At 38.9% G+C, this 23,664-nt stretch overlaps 1 long non-coding RNA gene across 6 annotated transcripts; it reads right to left on the reverse strand.

Annotated features, from left to right (window-relative positions):
• Positions 1 to 5,862: 5,862 nt before the first annotated feature.
• On the reverse strand, positions 5,863 to 23,221 carry LOC141399868 (uncharacterized). 6 transcript variants are annotated; one of them, XR_012412007.1, is made up of 10 exons: positions 23,078 to 23,220; positions 22,517 to 22,978; positions 22,279 to 22,457; positions 9,646 to 22,207; positions 9,429 to 9,575; positions 9,232 to 9,363; positions 8,915 to 8,974; positions 6,660 to 6,743; positions 6,443 to 6,589; positions 5,863 to 6,378 (listed from the first exon to the last, which is right to left on the reverse strand). It is a non-coding gene; the product is annotated as an uncharacterized lncRNA (long non-coding RNA). The 6 variants fall into 6 exon arrangements; XR_012412008.1 differs by having other exon boundaries at positions 5,863 to 5,995; positions 6,247 to 6,378; positions 8,915 to 9,363; XR_012412005.1 differs by having other exon boundaries at positions 6,660 to 8,974.
• Between the last annotated feature and the right edge of the window lie 443 nt (positions 23,222 to 23,664).

A 23,664-nucleotide genomic window follows, 5' to 3' on the forward strand; every position in this document is an offset into this window, starting at 1 on the left:
TGAATGAAATGTGTGTAGTTAAATATAGAAGATACATTTGAAGGAAAGTCTATTGCTTTTCCTTTTAATTTAATGTATATTTTATGTGTTTTCGGTTCAGATTTTCGTGAAAACAAGGAAACAAAAATGAAGGAAATTTTGTTTATGTTTCTGTTAATTACGAATGGTGTCGTGGAAACGGGTTAATTCGTGAACGTCGTTGAAACGTAATTGAAACGCTCGTGTGAACAAGACATAAGTGAAATAGAAATATGTAAAACATATAATAAATAACATGATACAATTAAAAAGGTAGATGCCTCAGCCCAGCTGATCGAATGTAAAACGTCAAAAAACTAGGAATTCGCCATGAAAAATCAATGGGTCTATCTTGTATTGCCACTAAACTTGAGTTGCGTTGTCAGTTGTCTGCGCGACTAAGACGAAATGTTGTACCATTAATGTTAACTCAACTGGGTGGTCGATAAACATGTTATCGATCAGTGTTTTTTCAAACATGTGACCTCTATTCGCCAAAAAAAAAAAAAAAAAAAAAAAAAACATTTTAAAAATAATTGCGCTTTGGATAACTCTTTTGTGTATTCTGGACAATATTTTAATATTTTGGCTGAGTTTTCGAGCAGATTTGGAAAATAACCCAAGATTGGAATATAACCCATTGAATCTTCGGATCTTCAAGTTTTATTTGCTGTCCTAAAAAATGATAATTTCGGTGGAATTATTTTTTGATGATGAAGAAAATGTACAGGACATTGCATCTATTAGAAGAAATTTGAGGGACAAGTCGAATCCATTGGAATTGCCATCTGACCTGTATCATGTGGAAGATGATCCCTGATGATCATGTGGAAAGATCTGTATAATCAGTAAATTATTTCAGGTTTACGGCGTATTTTCGATTGCCAAAGGATGCCGTAGTTTACGTTGTGGAAACGTTAAAGGATGGCTTCAAAGTAAGTTACAGATCAACAGCAATACCCCCACTTTTAAAAGTGTGCGCAGCGTTGCGATTCTTTGAGGACGGAAGTTTCCAAAAGTCCCATGGCAATGATTTCAACAATTGCATGGCTCAATCTACATTGTCGAGAGTATTGAAGGAAGTTGTCCCCTTGATAGAGGACAAATTGTGTGTTTCGAAGTTGACAGAGCAGGAAAAAAAGGCAAAATAAAAACAATTTTTATTCAAAAACGAAATTCCCTGGTGTAGTTGGCTATATAGATGGAGCACATGCGCACATTATGGGGGTCCAATGGAGCATGTTCGTCATTTGTACTTAAACTGAACCTACTGTATTTGTCACCAAATTCATTTGAAAAAGATTTGCTGCTGTCCGCTCCAAAGGCGATAAATTCACTTATTGTAATGGACCACCACCAGTGTCGTTGAAGTTTATTTTATTTTGAGGCATTTTCTTTTTCAACTTTGCTTTAAAGTGAATCCAGGCTCTGCCACTCTTCAGGTGTTCGTGTTGGAGGTTCATGGCTGTTTAAACTGTCCGAAATGGACCTCCACGCTTCATCCGCTGTGGCTTTGGTTTCACCTAAACTGCCGAACTCCTCGGGCTTAGTTTGGATTTTTACTCAGTTTATCAATTATATTTCGAACTGTTGCTTTGTCGTTATTTTCACCATATTGACACACAAATTAATTAATGATGCAAAGAATCAATAATTGTTAACAAAATGTTTATTTTTCCTTCTATTTTACTTCTTGTTTCTTCGAAAATGTACACTGCAACTGAAAATTGGTGGTTGCTGAAAAACAGCCTTTTCGTCAACTGAGATTCGCAACTTCAGTTGAGAGTTGCCATACGCGGATCAATTTTGACAACTGGCAACGCCACTCAACGATAATTGTTATCGATGATCGACCCCCACAAGAAAAAACCATATGATTCGGTAAGTAAGAGATAGCATGTTGTTACTTTATAGACAAACACAAGCGATAAAAGGAGACAACAAGAGATCATTTGGCGAAAATTTCGACAATTTACATTACAAAAAAGTTGCTTTCTTGTAGCATGATAAATAAGCAAGACAGAAATCTATGTGACAGTGGTTAGGCGCGTAAGTTGTCGTAAACAAACACGGAATAAATGCAATTTGACACTTGTATTATATTTTTGGAATACCGACGGCAATCTCGTAGGCGACGGGCGGACATAACGTTTGTGGTCAAACGACAAACGGGTTTGTTTTTTCACTTTTTAATTATGCACAACACTTGCAAATTTCGGTATGCCACTTTTTCACGTAATGAAATGTGAACATACCTTTGTAGTGATCGATTAAATATCAATTTATTGGAAAATAAATTTGATGTGGTTGATCTTAGATCAATTGTTGTTGTTGCTGCGACTTAGTCGTTGTTTTTTCTTACTATTGGTGTTTTCCTTGTAAAGGCGAAGACCGATCGTATAATTCGGCTCGATTCGACAAATGTTTGCGTAGCAATATGTAAAGAAAATTAGAGAAAAATAAAAAAAATGTGAAAGTATTTTTTCTAATCGCAGTGGACTGAATTGTTATTGATTTAAAATTCGTGGACCGATATAACCTTTGTACAAACGGTTTTTACGAGTCGGACGTGTTCATATCCTTGCCGTAGGCCAAGGTGTTAGTCTAATAACAAGCTTTGATGCTGAAAGACGGGCTATCAGAGAGGTGACACATTAGAATATGTCAATACCTTTGATTTTATGTACGAAGTACATAGTCGTATTTTAAGATAGGATAGAGAATCTAACAAGGAGAATAACATTGTTGGGACGAATTTAAAAATTATAAAGGGTTTACTAAAAAGCTCGTAGCAAATTGATCACTCACATTGAAAGAATAATAAACTGTTGATTGTGTTACAAAAATTATCACATTAAATGTAGTGACATTCTGGCTTAATTCCTGACGTCATTATAAACAACTGGGGAGTGCATTGCTGCCGTTCAGCTGTGACCTACCGGAAGAACGTGTTCTGTCTCACTATCTGCTGCCAGTTCTGATTGGTGAGTTTCTGTTGTATTAGAGTGCAGATATCTTCTGGACATTCCTCCGCCGAAGAACTTTAGAAAGCTTTGGTGAGTTTTCATGTAAATTACTTTTATTGAGACAGGCAAAACTAGCCGGCTTAATTTTTGTTTACAAAAAAGCGACAAAATCAGCTGGCAGCAGCTCAAAAATAGTGGTTGAGTTGAATTTTGATAACACTTATAAATACTGATGAGGCGAACTCCTCGTCTCGTATTGTTATCTTAAAACATAGTACCCAATGACCTCACGCATTGCTGAATAAAAATCAACCTGACTCCATTTACAAAAACAAAACTGGTAGTAATAACACAAATATTTGTTTCACTTTGAAACTAGAGTTGTGTCGTTCGTGAACGACCCGGCTCATACGAACGACTCCGTGAAAGGAACGAACGGATCCGTATCCAGCTAATTCGTTTACTATATCGTTCATTTAGATCACTTCAGCAGAAACAAAAACCACCACCATTAGCTATGCACACAAACAAGCAACACGAATGCATGGGGTTGAAGAGTTGTGTCGTTCATGAACGAACTTTTTCAAAAGAACTAATGGAGCTATATTGGGCACATTCTTTTACATCGTTGTTTTAGATTATGTTATTCAGCTTATTTCGTTCAGTTGACTCCTCTCGTTCTTTTTGCTTCCCTCGTTCTTATAGCTCTTGTTTTTCTAGTTTATTAAGTTGAACGAGTGTTAACTTTCGCTCTATCTCCCTATTACGATAAAAACATTTCATTATTTGTACTTATTTTATAGTATTAATTAAAAATATATGGAAATTATTTTCAAAAAAAAAAAAATAGTAATAATAATAATAATTGAATGGAAATAGGATATTCGAAACATTTTTTGTTCATCTTTAAGACTGATCAAACGACTTTGACTACTGATTCAGAGAACGAACCAACAAGAATATAATAGACTGAAATGTTTTATTGAACGAAAAAGAACCAAAGAACGAAGTAACGATCCGGATCTTTTTGGTGAACGGAATGAAAAAGATCGATCCGCTCAACGAACGAGATTGCCCAAGACTATTTGAAACTCCTTAGGCATTACTTAGGGTCTAAGCTAATAATAGAGATATTAACACTATGTTTACATTTACTAAATCCACTCGATTTCAACTGTCAATTCCATTGCTCAAACGTCAAATGAAATCCAGTCGATTTCAGATGAGTTTTCATTTGACGTATAGGCAAAGGAATTGACAGTTGAAATCGAGTGGATTTCGTAAATGTAAACATAGTATAAGTCCATACATTAAGAAACTTAAAGTATATGATGTTCGCATTACCAGGGATTTGTTATTACATCTTCCATTTAGAATAAAGGTTATTTTTTTGTTTTTGTTTTTATTTTAAAATTTTTATTTGTTTTCTTTATTTCTTTCTGATCCCTTCTCTTTCTCTACTTTATCAAGTATTCGTGTGTTGGGATATTGTCAGGATGCCTATTTTGTGGAATAAGTGGATTTTTTATATGATAGGTATTTAATTTTTTAATTGTTTTTTTTTTTAATTTTATATGAATTTGTATATTGTTATTATAAGATATTGACCATTTTGGCTTATATTATTTATTTATTTGCAATTATACTTATAGTAAATATAAGGATAATTACAAAAAAGTGGTAAAAGCATTAGCTACAAAGGCCATCAGCTTATACATTGATATAAATGATTAGGGTTAAGGTAATTTACTTATATGATAAAATTATTTCTTTTAATAAAATTGAAGATGAGATATTGTTTAAATTAACAGTTTTTAGCAAGTTAAATCCATTGTTTTGTAAAAAGACTAGGTGTTGTTGAGATAATGATCTACATGACTGAAGAATATGTTTGACGTCGACGATTGCGCCACATTTGGGGCATTTGTTGTCAGCGTTCTTGTTAACCCAAATATGCCCATTGCTTGATCGTGATCATTTTAAAAGTATTTTTATATTATTTTAGAAGCAAATGTGAAATAATAACAGTATGTTTATATGTTTTTTGAAAAAAGTGGTTTTTGAGGCCACTTTTGGACTTTTGGACACAGGGTTTTATCATATAACTGAGAGTTATGGGACACAAAACATTTGACATATAGTCCAAAGACACCTTTTCGGCATCTTGTTAACGTTTTTTCGTAGTAGACTCCACATTGTGTATGTTTTCGTTATAAAACTACCCAATAATTAATCGGTCATAACGCAAATCATTGTAAAAACTAAGCGATAGGTGGCAACTTCGATGAACTTGACCTCAAAACTCAAAAATAGTAGCTCAAAATAATGGAATCACATAATATCTCAAGAGCTACAGATGTGTACTGAGTATATCACCAAAATAAACGGTACTTTGATAAACATAACATATCAAATTAGCAAGAATTTTGTGTGTCCTATACATAGGACGTTGGGCATATCTGGGTTAATTAGGTATTGATGTGTTAAGATCGTATGTCCCATACGTAAGCGGGAGAAGATCTTTTTTTCTTGTTTTCAGCATTTGTGTCCTGTGCGTTTAAATATCATTACCAGTGCCACCTATTGCCTATTAGCTGAACTGTGACAGCTGATCACGGTATAAGTTGACAGTTTCTTGTTGTTTGTTTTGTTCACTTTATATCTAACAAAATTATGTTAACCGGAACGCATGGTATGTAATGACCGACACCTACGTTTCATTGCGAGTGAACATGCAAAAATCTGTCCTTTTTTCTTTGAAATTCAAAGCAGACGGAGGTGAGCCTGAGGAGATTTCATCGGCATTAAAACGGAGCCTAAACTTAACCTGCGATACTTCTACTGTGCTGATACAAGAAAATAATAGACTGTGACAACATTTGTTGTTAAAGTAATATAATTTAAAAATTTATTGAATAATTGAAATCAACTTATAAAAGACAAATAAATACCTCTTTTAAGACATTAATCGAAATATTGAACTAAAATTAAATCTGAAATGAAAATGAATCCTGAAATGAAAAGACATTATATGAACTGATTAGAATCTATGAACTAAGAAAAACAAAAAAAGGAATTGAAATGAAAAAGAAATACAATCACTCAAAATATATGAACTAAACAAAAACTTAATAACAGTAAAAAAAAAGAAATTACAAAAATTACAAAAGAGTTAAACCAAGAAAAAAAGAAAGAAAAGAAAAAAAGTTTAAATAGATAAATCATTAAAAATCCACAAAAAACTGAAGTCACACAAACAAACCGAAATTGAAACGGCAACGTCGGCTCATCTCCTCTGTCCATCGTTGGACACCCATCTCTTGAACGCCAGCTATCCAGGTATTACTGCTTCTTGACCATAACTTTACTATATTGACAGACGGACGGACAAAATCTGAAAATAAAAGATATATCATTAACAATCTAATTTAGTAAGGTAGACATAGCAAAATACTTACTTATAGAACGCAATCAGCTCTCATAATTGCTGATTAATTACCCATCCCCAAATAGCTTGAGCTCAGGTTAGGCAGGTAGGGGTTAATCTTGCTAAGGAGAAAATGTCCTATACAGCGCATATGTCGTCCCTCGGGTTCAAGGATTCCCTGTAAAAGAGAAATGAAACTTTTATTTTAGATTTAAAACTTACTGACTTATACCTACACATGTACTTACCTTTACAAAACAAGTTGACTCAGACGGACGGACGGACGGAGATTAAGCAGTAACACCACACATCAACTAGGCGCTTTGGAAGACCTGAAAACAAGAAGAGAGGCTTATCAAAATACTTCATTGCAGTTCTAATGTTCTTTACATGATTTTTTCGTCATAATGTGATTTTTTTGTATTACTATTTTGGAAAATGAATAAATATTTTATAGACCGTAAGGTATGAAAATGAAATTATAGAATATGGTTGTGATAGAGGGATAAGTGGAGGTTAAGGGGATAGGAAGGGAACAATAAGGAGGAGAGGTATTGGGGCAACATAAAGAATCCAATGTTGCTATGGTGGAACTTTCATTCCAGAGGGCGGGAGTAATTCGACATACCATCGGTCGATAAAAGTAAGTATACTCTTTCTACGGGCGTATTATGTTGTTACGGTGCATGTCACTTTTGTTGTATCCCAGACGTTTTCTTTTCGGGTTTCGGGCAAACAAATATATTCTTTTTCCATCTCAGCCTGGCATGATGATTGTTTTTGTTGCTGTGCCACTGTGGTTATCGTGTCAAGGAACCACCCCCCGCATCCGGCGAGTCCTAGCCGCTCGTATGCCAACATGCCAGCAGCGACACCTGACCACCAAAAATGCAGTCTGCTTTTGGTCGTAATGCCCTTGCACAGTACAAAATGGCGCCCAGAACGTGGGGCCCGAAAAGATATGTAGAAAACTTTAAGCACTACTAGGAAAGGTCGTAGGTCCCGAAGGAGTTAAGCATAAGAGTCCCCTGCGATTGTCGCGATTCAATCTAGAGTAGCTTTTGTCGAGAGGCTCAATTTAAGTCATCCCAGGACTCGATCATTGATCTGTTGTAGGTCGGATAAGACAGTCTGGGAGTGTGTTAGTATTGAGTTCCTCTTTTCACATTAGCGTTAGTCACAGGTTTTGGCTGTACAGTTCCTTGTAAACCCAACGGGTCCTGTCCTGGCTGATGCTTTTTAATAAATCGTGCCGGATAGCAGGTAATTCCGCGGGTGTTTGAGCGGGAGGTATAGTCGGCAGTTTATCTTCCTTGAGTTGATCTGGTGAGAGTCATAGTTAGGAATTAGTGTTCTAAGTAACTAGTTGCTTTCACGTCAGATTAACGGAGGTTGCCATCGTTATGTTGTATACAGAAATAGCCAATTCCAGGTTTCTAGATCCAGAAGGCAGTAAGTTCGGTTCAATGGCAGGAGTTAATACTCAGCCAGTAAATAAGTGACGAGCAACCTGTTTTCGTAGGGTTTAGGGTTAATCCCCTCAATTATTACAACGCACCGTGACAATAGCACCGGTAGGAATAGTGTGATATATTTACGCTTCGTCTTATTGTTTTCCGAAATTCCCATCCCCTGACACATACAACCATTTTAGTAGTACTAGCAGAAGTGCGATAATATCGAGTTTTACACAACCAATATATATATATATATATATATATATATATATATATTTTTTTTTTTAAGTAGATCAGCTGTGAAGTTTTTAGGTGCTGACTTTTTACTTTCAGGGAACTTTTTAGTTCCGATTGATTTTTTTTTGTTTTATTCACATTTATCTGTACTTGAATAGATAAAGAAGTATTTGTGTTAAAATAGAGAGATCGTCGGTTGAACAGATCGGAGCTTTTTAAGATTGGAAGACGATAGTATGGAAAATAGAAAGAAAAGTCGGCAACGGTCAGAAGCCGAGAGTGAGGATGGACCCGTCGAGAATGCTACGCAGGGCGTAGGCACGCTACTAGTTGCATCGGGCACGCTACTAGTTGCACCGGGCACCGCTGTGACGTATGCTCCAACTAACGTCGTGACGGCTACAACGACTGTTTCCTCGATTGCGCAGTCCGTTCCCACCGACGTTTCGTTGAGCTCAGCGGCTTTAAACAGTACTGGAATGTCACCGGAGTTTCTTAGTCAGGCAGCTCAAGGTATTATCTAACAAAATTATGTTAACCGGAACGCATGGTATGTAATGACCGACACCTACGTTTCATTGCGAGTGAACATGCAAAAATCTGTCCTTTTTTCTTTGAAATTCAAAGCAGACGGAGGTGAGCCTGAGGAGATTTCATCGGCATTAAAACGGAGCCTAAACTTAACCTGCGATACTTCTACTGTGCTGATACAAGAAAATAATAGACTGTGACAACATTTGTTGTTAAAGTAATAAAATTTAAAAATTTATTGAATAATTGAAATCAACTTATAAAAGACAAATAAATACCTCTTTTAAGACATTAATCGAAATATTGAACTAAAATTAAATCTGAAATGAAAATGAATCCTGAAATGAAAAGACATTATATGAACTGATTAGAATCTATGAACTAAGAAAAACAAAAAAAGGAATTGAAATGAAAAAGAAATACAATCACTCAAAATATATGAACTAAACAAAAACTTAAAAACTTAATAACAATAAAAAAAGAAATTACAAAAATTACAAAAGAGTTAAACCAAGAAAAAAAGAAAGAAAAGAAAAAAAGTTTAAATAGATAAATCATTAAAAATCCACAAAAAACTGAAGTCACACAAACAAACCAAAATTGAAACGGCAACGTCGGCTCATCTCCTCTGTCCATCGTTGGACACCCATCTCTTGAACGCCAGCTATCCAGGTATTCCTGCTTCTTGACCATAACTTTACTATATTGACAGACGGACGGACAAAATCTGAAAATAAAAGATATATCATTAATAATCTAATTTAGTAAGGGTAGACATAGCAAAATACTTACTTATAGAACGCAATCAGCTCTCATAATTGCTGATTAATTACCCATCCCCAAATAGCTTGAGCTCAGGTTAGGCAGGTAGGGGTTAATCTTGCTAAGGAGAAAATGTCCTATACAGCGCATATGTCATCCCTCGGGTTCAAGGATTCCCTGTAAAAGAGAAATGAAACTTTTATTTTAGATTTAAAACTTACTGACTTATACCTACACATGTACTTACCTTTACAAAACAAGTTGACTCAGACGGACGGACGGACGGACGGAGATTAAGCAGTAACACCACACATCAACTAGGCGCTTTGGAAGACCTGAAAACAAGAAGAGAGGCTTATCAAAATACTTCATTGCAGTTCTAATGTTCTTTACATGATTTTTTCGTCATAATGTGATTTTTTTGTATTACTATTTTGGAAAATGAATAAATATTTTATAGACCGTAAGGTATGAAAATGAAATTATAGAATATGGTTGTGATAGAGGGATAAGTGGAGGTTAAGGGGATAGGAAGGGAACAATAAGGAGGAGAGGTATTGGGGCAACATAAAGAATCCAATGTTGCTATGGTGGAACTTTCATTCCAGAGGGCGGGAGTAATTCGACATACCATCGGTCGATAAAAGTAAGTATACTCTTTCTACGGGCGTATTATGTTGTTACGGTGCATGTCACTTTTGTTGTATCCCAGACGTTTTCTTTTCGGGTTTCGGGCAAACAAATATATTCTTTTTCCATCTCAGCCTGGCATGATGATTGTTTTTGTTGCTGTGCCACTGTGGTTATCGTGTCAAGGAACCACCCCCCGCATCCGGCGAGTCCTAGCCGCTCGTATGCCAACATGCCAGCAGCGACACCTGACCACCAAAAATGCAGTCTGCTTTTGGTCGTAATGCCCTTGCACAGTACAAAATGGCGCCCAGAACGTGGGGCCCGAAAAGATATGTAGAAAACTTTAAGCACTACTAGGAAAGGTCGTAGGTCCCGAAGGAGTTAAGCATAAGAGTCCCCTGCGATTGTCGCGATTCAATCTAGAGTAGCTTTTGTCGAGAGGCTCAATTTAAGTCATCCCAGGACTCGATCATTGATCTGTTGTAGGTCGGATAAGACGCGGGTGTTTGAGCGGGAGGTATAGTCGGCAGTTTATCTTCCTTGAGTTGATCTGGTGAGAGTCATAGTTAGGAATTAGTGTTCTAAGTAACTAGTTGCTTTCACGTCAGATTAACGGAGGTTGCGATCGTTATGTTGTATACAGAAATAGCCAATTCCAGGTTTCTAGATCCAGAAGGCAGTAAGTTCGGTTCAATGGCAGGAGTTAATACTCAGCCAGTAAATAAGTGACGAGCAACCTGTTTTCGTAGGGTATAGGGTTAATCCCTTCAATTATTACAACGCACCGTGACAACAGCACCGGTAGGAATAGTATGATATATTTACGCTTCGTCTTATTGTTTTCCGAAATTCCCATCCCCTGACACATACAACCATTTTAGTAGTACTAGCAGAAGTGCGATAATATCGAGTTTTACACAACCAATATATATATATATATATATATATATATATATATATATATATATTTTTAAGTAGATCAGCTGTGAAGTTTTTAGGTGCTGACTTTTTACTTTCAGGGAACTTTTTAGTTCCGATTGATTTTTTTTGGTTTTATTCACATTTATCTGTACTTGAATAGATAAAGAAGTATTTGTGTTAAAATAGAGAGATCGTCGGTTGAACAGATCGGAGCTTTTTAAGATTGGAAGACGATAGTATGGAAAATAGAAAGAAAAGTAGGCAACGGTCAGAAGCCGAGAGTGAGGATGGACCCGTCGAGAATGCTACGCAGGGCGTAGGCACGCTACTAGTTGCACCGGGCACCGCTGTGACGTATGCTCCAACTAACGTCGTGACGGCTACAACGACTGTTTCCTCGATTGCGCAGTCCGTTCCCACCGACGTTTCGTTGAGCTCAGCGGCTTTAAACAGTACTGGAATGTCACCGGAGTTTCTTAGTCAGGCAGCTCAAGGTATTCAGCGGGACTAAAGGCGCGAGGCAACGGCTCCTCAGCGAGGAGTTGATCTAACGGAAGTGGTAGCGTTAATTGGTCACGCTCAACCGCAACTGATGAGGAGCATTGAGGAAGTCAGGCTGTGGAGACAAGAGAAGCAGAGTAGAGCTCCCCTAGCGGAAGGACATCTCCAACAGCAATCCCCCGAGACGCCTAGAGCCCCAAATGAGCAAGGACCTCCTCCATTTCTACCGAGACCAGAATTCCACGAACCCATGAGAGATACAGGCATTCCGGAGACGTCGATACCTCCTCCTCCGCTGCCACCAGTTCCGGCTCCTCTACCTCCTCCGTATGGGTTTGCAGAGACAGTACCGCCACCACCCAGAAGCAATGCCCCTCCCAGGATACCGTCGTATAGGTCGGAGAACACTCAACCCCGAGACCTGGTTATTGGCCGACTCCAATGTACTATGGATACGCTAACTCCACTGCATCTGGACAAAGATTCAACCTCAAGAAGTGGGGCTTGAAATTCGATGGCAGTGATAAAACGATTGATGCGGAGGATTTCATGTTCCGGGTGAGTTCCATGCGTCAGGACTATGATTATCCCTTCGACGACATAGTGAAGGACTTTCCGCAGCTTATGGAAGGCGCCGCCCTAGATTGGTATTGGCAGCAAAGGAGGATAGCCCCTTTCCAGACGTGGAGCGAATTGAAGACTGCTTTCCTGGGTCAGTTTAAGCGTTTCGAAAATGAATTCCAGATCCAGAAGAAAATCATGGACCGCTTACAGCAACCTCAGGAGAGTTTCGACGACTTCTTCAATGCGGTCGTTAGGCTAAGGAACCAGCAGAGAATTCCTTATTCGGAGAGAGATTTGGTAGACATAATGAAGGGGAATTTAAAGTCATCCCTAGCTGCTCTGATTTTCCCTATCAAATTGCAGGGGCTTAATCATTTTCGACTGGAGGTGAAAAGAGCCGAGGGGATGTTGGCGAACCAGAGACAGTCCTACCAGCAAAGAGCTTATCAAGGTCCCAGAGTTCACGAGCTGAGTTATGAAGAAGAGGAGATGGAATTTGAGGTAGATGCTTTGGGTCCGAGCAGCAGGTATACCTGCTGGAATTGCAGGAAGAGCGGTCATAGTTTTGTGGAGTGCCCTGTGCCGATAAACAGAGTGTTCTGTTTCAAGTGTGGCCAAGAAGGTGTATTGGCATCTTAGTGTCCGCGGTGTCAGGGAAACCGACAAGGGAGCGTGCGAAGAGCTGTGGAAGCACGTTCCACACAGACCGAGACTCCACAGCTATAAATAACCAACCAGCAACTGCGAATTCCGATCCCATTCCCACCAAATCAATGTATTTTTTGCAGAATTTTCAACACAGAAGCGTCGTTGATAAAGAAAAACCTGTAAGAGAGATAGTACCTCTGCACATACGACAGCAAAAGTATCAGGAAGCTAGGCTTCGTATCTTCGGGAAGGTATCGTCGAAGGTGAGGAGGGCGAGGGAGAGGTACAAAAGGAGGAAGAAGCTTCGACAAGAAATTGCGTCAGCAGCATTATATGAGGGCGACGACACGCGCCTCTACATCAAAATTTCAATAAATGGCGTCGAGGTGGAAAGCTTACTTGACAGTGGGGCGACTATAACATGCTTGGGGAAGAACTGTATGGAGCTCATCGAGAAGGTCGGGCTTAAGCCTCAGCCTTTCTTCTCTTACATTAAAACGGCTGATGGTAGTCCCCATAGGATAGTAGGAAAGGTTTGTACGGACATCTACTTGAATAAGAAAACTTATCCCATTATGTTCTATTTAGTTCCTACCCTAAGCCGACAGCTCTTTCTGGGAGTGGATTTTATGCGAGCTTTTGGGATGTTTGCGTCAATTGAGAGTCTCTCTACCAGCAGTGTAAACCAATGCGAAGGACATCTCCAACAGCAATCCCCCGAGACGCCTAGAGCCCCAAATGAGCAAGGACCTCCTCCATTTCTACCGAGACCAGAATTCCACGAACCCATGAGAGATACAGGCATTCCGGAGACGTCGATACCTCCTCCTCCGCTGCCACCAGTTCCGGCTCCTCTACCTCCTCCGTATGGGTTTGCAGAGACAGTACCGCCACCACCCAGAAGCAATGCCCCTCCCAGGATACCGTCGTATAGGTCGGAGAACACTCAACCCCGAGACCTGGTTATTGGCCGACTCCAATGTACTATGGATACGCTAACTCCACTGCATCTGGACAAAGATTCAACCTCAAGAAGTGGGGCTTGAAATTCGATGGCAGTGATAAAACGATTGATGCGGAGGATTTCATGTTCCGGGTGAGTTCCATGCGTCAGGACTATGATTATCCCTTCGACGACATAGTGAAGGACTTTCCGCAGCTTATGGAAGGCGCCGCCCTAGATTGGTATTGGCAGCAAAGGAGGATAGCCCCTTTCCAGACGTGGAGCGAATTGAAGACTGCTTTCCTGGGTCAGTTTAAGCGTTTCGAAAATGAATTCCAGATCCAGAAGAAAATCATGGACCGCTTACAGCAACCTCAGGAGAGTTTCGACGACTTCTTCAATGCGGTCGTTAGGCTAAGGAACCAGCAGAGAATTCCTTATTCGGAGAGAGATTTGGTAGACATAATGAAGGGGAATTTAAAGTCATCCCTAGCTGCTCTGATTTTCCCTATCAAATTGCAGGGGCTTAATCATTTTCGACTGGAGGTGAAAAGAGCCGAGGGGATGTTGGCGAACCAGAGACAGTCCTACCAGCAAAGAGCTTATCAAGGTCCCAGAGTTCACGAGCTGAGTTATGAAGAAGAGGAGATGGAATTTGAGGTAGATGCTTTGGGTCCGAGCAGCAGGTATACCTGCTGGAATTGCAGGAAGAGCGGTCATAGTTTTGTGGAGTGCCCTGTGCCGATAAACAGAGTGTTCTGTTTCAAGTGTGGCCAAGAAGGTGTATTGGCATCTTAGTGTCCGCGGTGTCAGGGAAACCGACAAGGGAGCGTGCGAAGAGCTGTGGAAGCACGTTCCACACAGACCGAGACTCCACAGCTATAAATAACCAACCAGCAACTGCGAATTCCGATCCCATTCCCACCAAATCAATGTATTTTTTGCAGAATTTTCAACACAGAAGCGTCGTTGATAAAGAAAAACCTGTAAGAGAGATAGTACCTCTGCACATACGACAGCAAAAGTATCAGGAAGCTAGGCTTCGTATCTTCGGGAAGGTATCGTCGAAGGTGAGGAGGGCGAGGGAGAGGTACAAAAGGAGGAAGAAGCTTCGACAAGAAATTGCGTCAGCAGCATTATATGAGGGCGACGACACGCGCCTCTACATCAAAATTTCAATAAATGGCGTCGAGGTGGAAAGCTTACTTGACAGTGGGGCGACTATAACATGCTTGGGGAAGAACTGTATGGAGCTCATCGAGAAGGTCGGGCTTAAGCCTCAGCCTTTCTTCTCTTACATTAAAACGGCTGATGGTAGTCCCCATAGGATAGTAGGAAAGGTTTGTACGGACATCTACTTGAATAAGAAAACTTATCCCATTATGTTCTATTTAGTTCCTACCCTAAGCCGACAGCTCTTTCTGGGAGTGGATTTTATGCGAGCTTTTGGGATGTTTGCGTCAATTGAGAGTCTCTCTACCAGCAGTGTAAACCAATGCGAAGAACCTGGCGACGAGAACGATGATGACAAAATATTCCTTAATTTATCAGATCCACAGCGACAACGCCTGGAAATGATAATTGCGAAGTTCCCATGCTTCACGAAAAGGGGTTTGGGACGGACAATGTCTGAGGTCCACACAATAGATACCGCCGACGCAGTTCCTGTGAAGAGTAAACATTACCCGGTCTCACCGGCAGTGCAAAAGTTAATGTACGCGGAGCTGGATCGGATGCTGGCAATGGGAGTCATTGAGCCAAGCGAAAGTCCATGGAGCCACCCGGTTACTCTTGTCCGTAGGGGCGAGAAGAACCGGCTGTGCCTGGACGCACGAAAGCTCAATGCTCTCACTGTTAAAGACGCCTATCCATTCCCGCACATTGAAGGCTTGCTCAGCCGACTGGGGGATACTTACTACATCTCCAGTGTCGACCTGAAGGACGCATTCTGGCAGATACCGTTAGAGGCTTCGAGTAGAGAAAAAACGGCTTTCACCGTACCAGGGAGACCACTTTACCATTTCACGGTAATGCCCTTTGGGTTGTGTAATGCAGCTCAGAGGCTTTGTCGTTTAATGGATAAAGTGGACCCTTCGGAGATACGAGATCGGGTTTTTGTCTATCTCGACGACCTTCTGATTGTATCGCCAGATTTCGACACCAACATGGGACTGCTGGAGCGTGTGGCAAAGTTGTTAGACGAAGCGGGGTTAACTATTAACGTCGCCAAGTCTAAATTTTGCTTCAAGCAACTTCGTTATTTGGGATACATCGTTGGTGGAGGGGAACTCAATCCCGACCCGAGTAAGGTGGAAACTATACTCGCTTCTGTTACCCGAAGACTGCCAAACAAGTCCGAAGTTTTACTGGCGCTACGGGTTGGTACAGAAGATTTATTCCCAATTACGCGACTATAGCTGCTCCTATATTCGAGACACTCAAGAAAGGGAAGCAATTCTATTTTACCGAACAGGCTAAAGAAGCGTTCGATAGGCTGAAGAAAGCCCTAGTTACCAGCCCTGTCCTTACTCACCCAAACTTCGACCGGCATTTCTATGTACAATGTGATGCCTCTGACCTCGGCATCGGAGCAGTGCTGTTCCAGAAAGATGACGAGGGCGGAGAGCATCCCATTGCTTACTTCTCCCAGAAGCTGACAGCTGCGCAGAAAAATTATTCTGTGACAGAAAGGCAATGTTTAGCCGTGGTCAGACCATACATCGAATTAATGCCATTTACAATCATAACCGACCACAGTAGTCTTAAATGGCTCATGTCCCACAAGGACTTGAGTGGCCGTTTAGCTCGGTGGAGCCTGCATCTGCAGTCGTTCTCGTTTGGCATCGAGCATAGGAAAGGCAGCGAAAATATCGTTCCAGATACGACATAGAAGCTGTATCGGCAGATTTGAATGCAATAATAGATTTGTCCTCGCCCGCCTTCCAATCAGAAGACTACAAAGAACTGGTCAAAACTGTCATGGATAGCGACGGAAGTTTGCCAGATGTTCGCGTAATTGATGGGCATGTCTATAAAAGAACTCAACACTATGACGGCATGCCGGTCAGTGAGGATTTTGCCTGGAAGATATGGGTAACCCAGGAATTAACAGATGATATAATTGCAAAATCCCACTGTCTACCAAATGCAGCGCATGGAGGTTTTCACAAAACGCTTAAGCGAGTTAGGGAATACTTCTATTGGCCCAACATGACCACACAAATAAGAACTTTTGTCCAAGCGTGCGAGATATGCAAATCGGTGAAGCCAGCTAATGCTGTTCTAAAACCGCCAATGGGGCAGGAGACGGTTATAGAAAGACCCTTCCAGCGCATTTATGTGGACTTTCTAGGACCCTATCCGCGTTCTAAAGTAGGGAATTGTTATATTTTTATCGTTTTAGACCACCTAAGCAAATTTGTCCTCTTGAAACCTTTAGCTAAAGCTAGTTCAAAGAACATTGTGAAATTTTTGATTACCGAAGTTTTTCATAAGTTTGGTACGCCAGAGACTTTGGTATCAGATAGTGGTCAACAATTCATTGGAAAAGAGTTCTAAGACCTACTCAAAAATTTCGGAGTCAATCATCTCAGAACCGCAACGCACTCTCCACAGGCCAACGCCTCTGAGAGAGTCAATCAGTCTATACTAGCAGGAATTAGGGCTTATCTAAATGGCAACCAACAAGATTGGGATAAGCATATTTCAGAAATTGAGTGTTCCCTGCGATCTTCCATCCACTCCTCGATTGGTGTCACCCCGTACTTCGCATTGTTTGGTACCAACATGATCACTCATGGTAGCGTATATGGTTTAGCCCGAAAGCTTAAGACTTTGTGCTTATACGAGAGAAAATCAGAGAAAATTTGCATAAAGCGTATATAAGTAATGAGAAAAAGTACAATACGCGGGTTAGAAGAATCAAATTTATTCCCGGCCAAGAAGTCTATCGGAGGAGCTTCCAACAGAGCGACTTTAAAAATCAATATAATGCCAAATTGGGATATAAGTTTCAAAAATGCAGAATTGTAAAGCCCGTGGGAAATTGCCTATATCAGATAGAAGACCTAAAAGGTAAACCTTTAGGCATATATCACATGAAGGATTTAAAGCAGTAACTGAGGTGTATATCGGTAGCTTATCTAAGAGGTTTTCCACGAAGTGGTAAGAAAGTGGGTTATCGATTTCGCGGAAATGCGTTCGACTCCACCAGCATTGGAGGACGATCAACATTATAAGCAGACGTCAGAAAGGGAACTTCAAAATACGAAGGAAAAGCATCCCAGGATTACCGACTCTGATGCGTCTACGACTTCCGAGCAGTCACGTTGTGACTGTTTTTGACCATTAGTGCAGTTCCCCTTTATATACTTATTTGTATCCATGGCACAAAGCAGAGAACTGTTATACACAAGGTCGCAGAGCTGTCGGTCGTCGATTGATGACATTAGAGCCGGAAAGTGGAGATGAAAATAGCAAATACACCTCAGTGCATTTGCATACCAACGTATATGAAATCCTGAGGTCAGCTGTAGGGTTAGTCGACGGTACTCCTATACGGCAGACAAAAATAGGGAAGAAGGAATTTCCGGAACTTCAGAGGGAAGTATGGATTTCCGCAATAAATATTATATACCTATCTATATTTGTGATCAGGGTGGCGGGACAGATGTGGAAAATACATGATCTTAGATTCATGCGTAAACTCAACTTGATCCGAATAAGAAAAAATAGAAATGAGACAGCGTAGAATTCTTTAGTTACTATGTCTCAGTTTAATTCAAGGAAAGCACTTTCGTTAAAAATTTGGTAAATTTTCCACGTTCTTCTTATCTTCGAGGCTTGACTGACATACTCAGAAATGTGGCCTACAGGAGTGCATCACGGTAATGATAATGTAATTCTTCAAAGTACGCCAGGAAAAGTTAAAATCATTTTTATTGGAGATTAAGATGCCACTTGCCAATGAATGATCAATCGGGACAACATTATGTTAGATATTTGCCAAAAGACTGGCCTTTATTGACAATTTTATGTTCAATGAGAAATTACTTTGTTAGATAACAGGCGTAGAAATATAGATGAATGTTAAAACGGCCAGATTATAGCGTCCACTCGGTCAAATTTAATGTTGATGAGAATTAACTGTATGGAAACCTAAACATTGCCCGCTTGAAGGATCTTCTTGATGTTGCACTCTTTACGTGAACTGTTAAATAGAGCTTTCTTAGGATATTCCTTCTAAATGATTCATTATTCAGTATTCTCAATCTGAATGTTAGATAATACTGTAGTTTTATGTCAGAACTAATAGTTTTTGCTCACATTTATTTATTTATTTATTTCTTAAACGTCTATGGGTCAATGCCCTTACAGACTGCGATAATTAATTACACTTGAATATATAAAAATGCATAACAAGTAGAAATACAAAAATTAGTATGATCTTAATTTAAATATTGTTTTAAGAAAGCTTTAAATAGATCTCGTGGAAGATTGAAGTCAACAATTGATATTCTATTCAAAAAATTATAATTATGTAATGCCCCAACAAGCGGGCTATTTATAATATAGTTTTGGCGGAAACAATCAATTGAGAAAACATTATGTGATCTAAGACTTCGATAAGGAATATTAAATGATATTTTAGACATAATATATGGACAGTCAATGTTATTGTTTATTATATCATATATAAACATCATAGATTGCATTTTGCGCCTAATTTCCAATGTTTCCAAGCCAATTAACATACATCTGGACTCATATGTTGGTAAAGGTCGTGTAAAGTTTAATGAAGATAAAGCCATTTTAAGGAATTTTTTTTGTATTCTTTCCAATCTATGTACATTAAGTGCAACAAAAGGACTCCAAATCATGCAGCAGTATTCCAGTTTCGATCTCACAATGGAAGTAAACAATGTTTTAAAGGTATAGGGATCAGTGAAATTCGAACTGTGGCGCCTAATAAATGCAAGTAACGAATAAGCTTTAGGAATTAGTTTATCTATATGCGGTGTAAATGTAAGTTTGAAGTCAAAAACAACGCCAAGATCTTCAACCTCATCAACCTTATTCAAAACTACCTCTTCAATTTTGAAATCATATTGAATTGGATTCCGAACACGATAATAGGATAAATGAAAACATTTTTTAATGTTTAATTTTAAATGATTATATTTGCACCAATCAGAAAACCTGTCCAAATCAGATTGTATTTTAGAAAAATCATTTTGGTGTTTTGTAGCAAGGAAAATTTTCAGATCATCAGCATAAAGCAAAAATTGAGAATTTTTAAAACATTTATAAACATCATTTATAAATATATTGAAAAATAAAGGTCCCAATATACTCCCTTGTGGAACACCAGAAGACAGTTTATATGGCTTTGATTCAGATGAACCTATTTTAACCATACATACTCTATTTACCAGATACGATTTAATCCACTCATAAAAGTTTGAATGAATTCCAAGGACATGCATTTTATTTAAGAGAACACTATGAGCAATTTTATCAAAAGCCTTAGAAAAATCGGTGTAAATAGCTTCAACTTGGTAGCCAGAAGCAAATGCCGAGAAACAATAATCAGTAAATACAAATAAATTTGAGACCGTAGATCTACCTTTGTGAAATCCATGTTGTTGAGGGATCAATAAGGACTTAACAGCAAAATATAATTTATCATGAACTACGTTTTCAAAAATCTTGGAAACCACACTCAATTTAGAAATTGATCGATAACAAGAAATGTCATTTTTTCGACCATTTTTAAATACTGGATTAATAACAGCAAACTTCCAACGATCTGCAAATATTCCCATGTGCAAGGATTTATTAAAGAGAAGTTGTAATGGGCTTGATATAGAAAAAACACATTGTTTCAGAAGATACGCACACAAACCATCGACATCAGTAGTGAATGAATTCTTTATACCTTGAATGCCCTGGATAACATCTTCGCTACTCAGGGTTAATTCACCAAAATTTAGATGAGTTGAAGAGGCTTCTAATTGTTGTTGTGATATTAGTGGATCAAAATTCTCCAGGTTAGATTTAAAATAGGACGCAAATAAGTCCGCAATTTCACGAGGGTATTGGAGTATTGGAGTATTAATATGGATAGCAAGTCGACTGGCATAAAGCATTAGCGTTGTGATTGCATTTAATCTTATTAGGTGTCCTGAAAGCCCTGAAAAGAGATCTTTACAAGTGCAGTCGTCCAATTTTAATTTAACACCACATTTAGCAGACCATTCAGACTTACGCTTATTATCGCAATTATTCTAAAAAAGTGTCCATTTGATTCCTCGTTTTCCTAATTAGAATGCCTTTTATGTTAGAAATATGTTTGCAATTCTTTTAATTGAAAATTCAGTTATGCATGCATTTTTGAATTTGTCGTAATTTGAATATTCAAAACAAAATCTATCAAAATGCCTTTGACAAAAGTCAGGCACCCAAAGAACAAAAAATTTAATCAGCTGTGGGCTCTGCCTTTTGATTATACCATGGTTACACCCTTACTACGCTAAGCATTACCTCTAATACCAGGAATCAAATAGTTACATCTGCCATTAAATTCTCTTTAGTTGAATTCCTACTGACGTACTTCAACCTACCGCACGCAGATGGTAGCAGCGAATGCGTTGTAAGGATCAACACCGGTTGTGGAGGTCAACAAGAACTGTGTCTTTCACAACTTTTCCCCTAGAAAAGGTAGCATATATCTAATTTGAGGGTGGTCGAAAATATTATCTACTTTTGTGTAAAGGATCACAGTTTAAACCGTTTTATATAAATCGGGTTGCGATGACCTCACGTGAGGGCAAATTGGATACTCCGAACAATATATGCAGATGGATTTTGTGCAATAAAAATACAAGCAGGTCCTTTATAGCAGGAACAAGATAAATATCATTTTTTTAAGAAATGACGTACAATAATGTCTCGACTTCAGCAAAACAAAAAGTAATTCTCACCATAAAACGCCGCCTATACATAGTACTTTAAATAAATCGAATATGGAAGACTAGATCTGCATGTAAGCCCACAAAAACATAAAACAATTAGCTCATTGGTTTCGAACCGAAATATAAGTTCACATACAGAACACAACCTATTCTTACATTTCACACTCATATCTCAGACGTTGATTTAATCGACCTGTCCACTACCAGTTCTTGGCCACCTACACTTCAGAGTAAGGCCATGGCATATTGCCGTTTTTTCTATTTTTGTAATTCGGCAATGGCCATAGATCCGGTAAAATAAAACTGATAAATTTTTAAATGTTCGTTCGCGTTTGTTTTCTGTTATCTTTACGACAGAACAACGATTCACTAAAAGGTAAAAATATGTTCTCTATTTAAAATGCTCCTATCAACAACACATGTAGTTGGTGTGGTATAGCAAATGACGGGTCGAGAAAGTGATATTAGAAATCCTTGTTGGTGAACTCATGTGGCTTCCATTCTCATTACTTATTGACAATATTCAGCTCCTAGGTATTTTGGCTCGTTGCTCGATTTTAAAGCATAGGATCCTGGTGTTAGCCCTGGAGTGGTTCAGATAAATGATGCGATCCGCTTTCAGGTATCTGTAAATTATTTGTTAGAAAAAGAACAACGCCTTTAGCAACCATTCATCAGGATCCGGGAAATATATTACCTTATGCTGTTGGAACATCAGTATCCATTCTAATGCCACCTGCTGCCAGAAGTGCAGTGCTTGTAGGGGATTATCTATCCGTTAATGTTCGGTCGTAACCGTTAATAATTGTTTCACATATATGCGGATCATTCCTAGGCCTGGCGTGCAGAAGGTATCGCTTCTCGGTGTGGCTCCCGCTAAAACGAATAACTTGATATTATTTGTTTGTTAACTACAGTGTAAAAATTCGACTTACATTTCACAAACCGAATCCAGATTATTCCGACTAGAGCAGTGCAACTCATGTACAAATCATAAACCCAATCGCATGTGTCGGATCCATCCACATGTATTATTGAATGAAATGCAATCAGATGAAAACTTGATTTACATTTCGTATTAACTATGTCCATGCTAGCCTGTACCTCACCTCTTTGTAATAGTAAAGCAAAGCGAAAAAACGGCCATTGACATTCCACAAAGAATCCGTTGTTTTATATGTTGTTGTTGTTAACAGTGCAAGGAGATTTTCCATTCAATGCATTCATTCCTACGCACACAATGAACTTGACTTTTTATTCAACCCTGTTGTTATTGTAAATGATTCCGCCTTGCTCGTATTTACGCATTCGATTTATTGCATTCGCATTGCTATTTTGGCCTCATTCATAACTAAACGTAATTCATTTATGTTTTCTTATGGCACCAAGAAACGAATCTGGACAATGTTTAGAAGAAGGATAGAATATGCAGAAAGTTTTGTGAAGAATAAATGTTAAAATTCTCCCCAAATATTAATAGTGGAATATAATGTTACCAGTTATTTTTTCAGTCTTCCGACGCTATCAATGATTTCGAAAAGAAATAAAGATCTATTGTATTGCTAGAGATTTTGATATTGATATAAGTACCGATGGAATGTATTTGGTACTAGATAACCGGTTAACACAGGGTGCTTCATAAAATCGTAACACCCAGAAATAGCACCAAAATCAAAAGCGTTCCTACAGTCCCAAATGTAGTATTTCAATTAACGATTACCGCACCTTTTTCCTTCCCATCCTTTAACAAGGATGTTCAAAGGATGGTTGGGTTTGTCCTGTGCGTTTAAATATCATTACCAGTGCCACCTATTGCCTATTAGCTGAACTGTGACAGCTGATCACGGTATAAGTTGACAGTTTCTTGTTGTTTGTTTTGTTTACTTTATATCTAACAAAATTATGTTAACCGGAACGCATGGTATGTATTGACCGACACCTACGTTTCATTGCGAGTGAACATGCAAAAATCTCTCCTTTTTTCTTTGAAATTCAAAGCAGACGGAGGTAAGCCTGAGATGATTTCATCGGCATTAAAACGGAGCCTAAACTTAACCTGCGATACTTCTACTGTGCTGATACA

Source organism: Musca autumnalis, unplaced genomic scaffold (genome assembly GCF_047663935.1).
Source record: "Musca autumnalis isolate F117 unplaced genomic scaffold, ASM4766393v1 scaffold_3, whole genome shotgun sequence".
In the NCBI taxonomy this organism is placed as follows: domain Eukaryota; kingdom Metazoa; phylum Arthropoda; class Insecta; order Diptera; family Muscidae; genus Musca; species Musca autumnalis.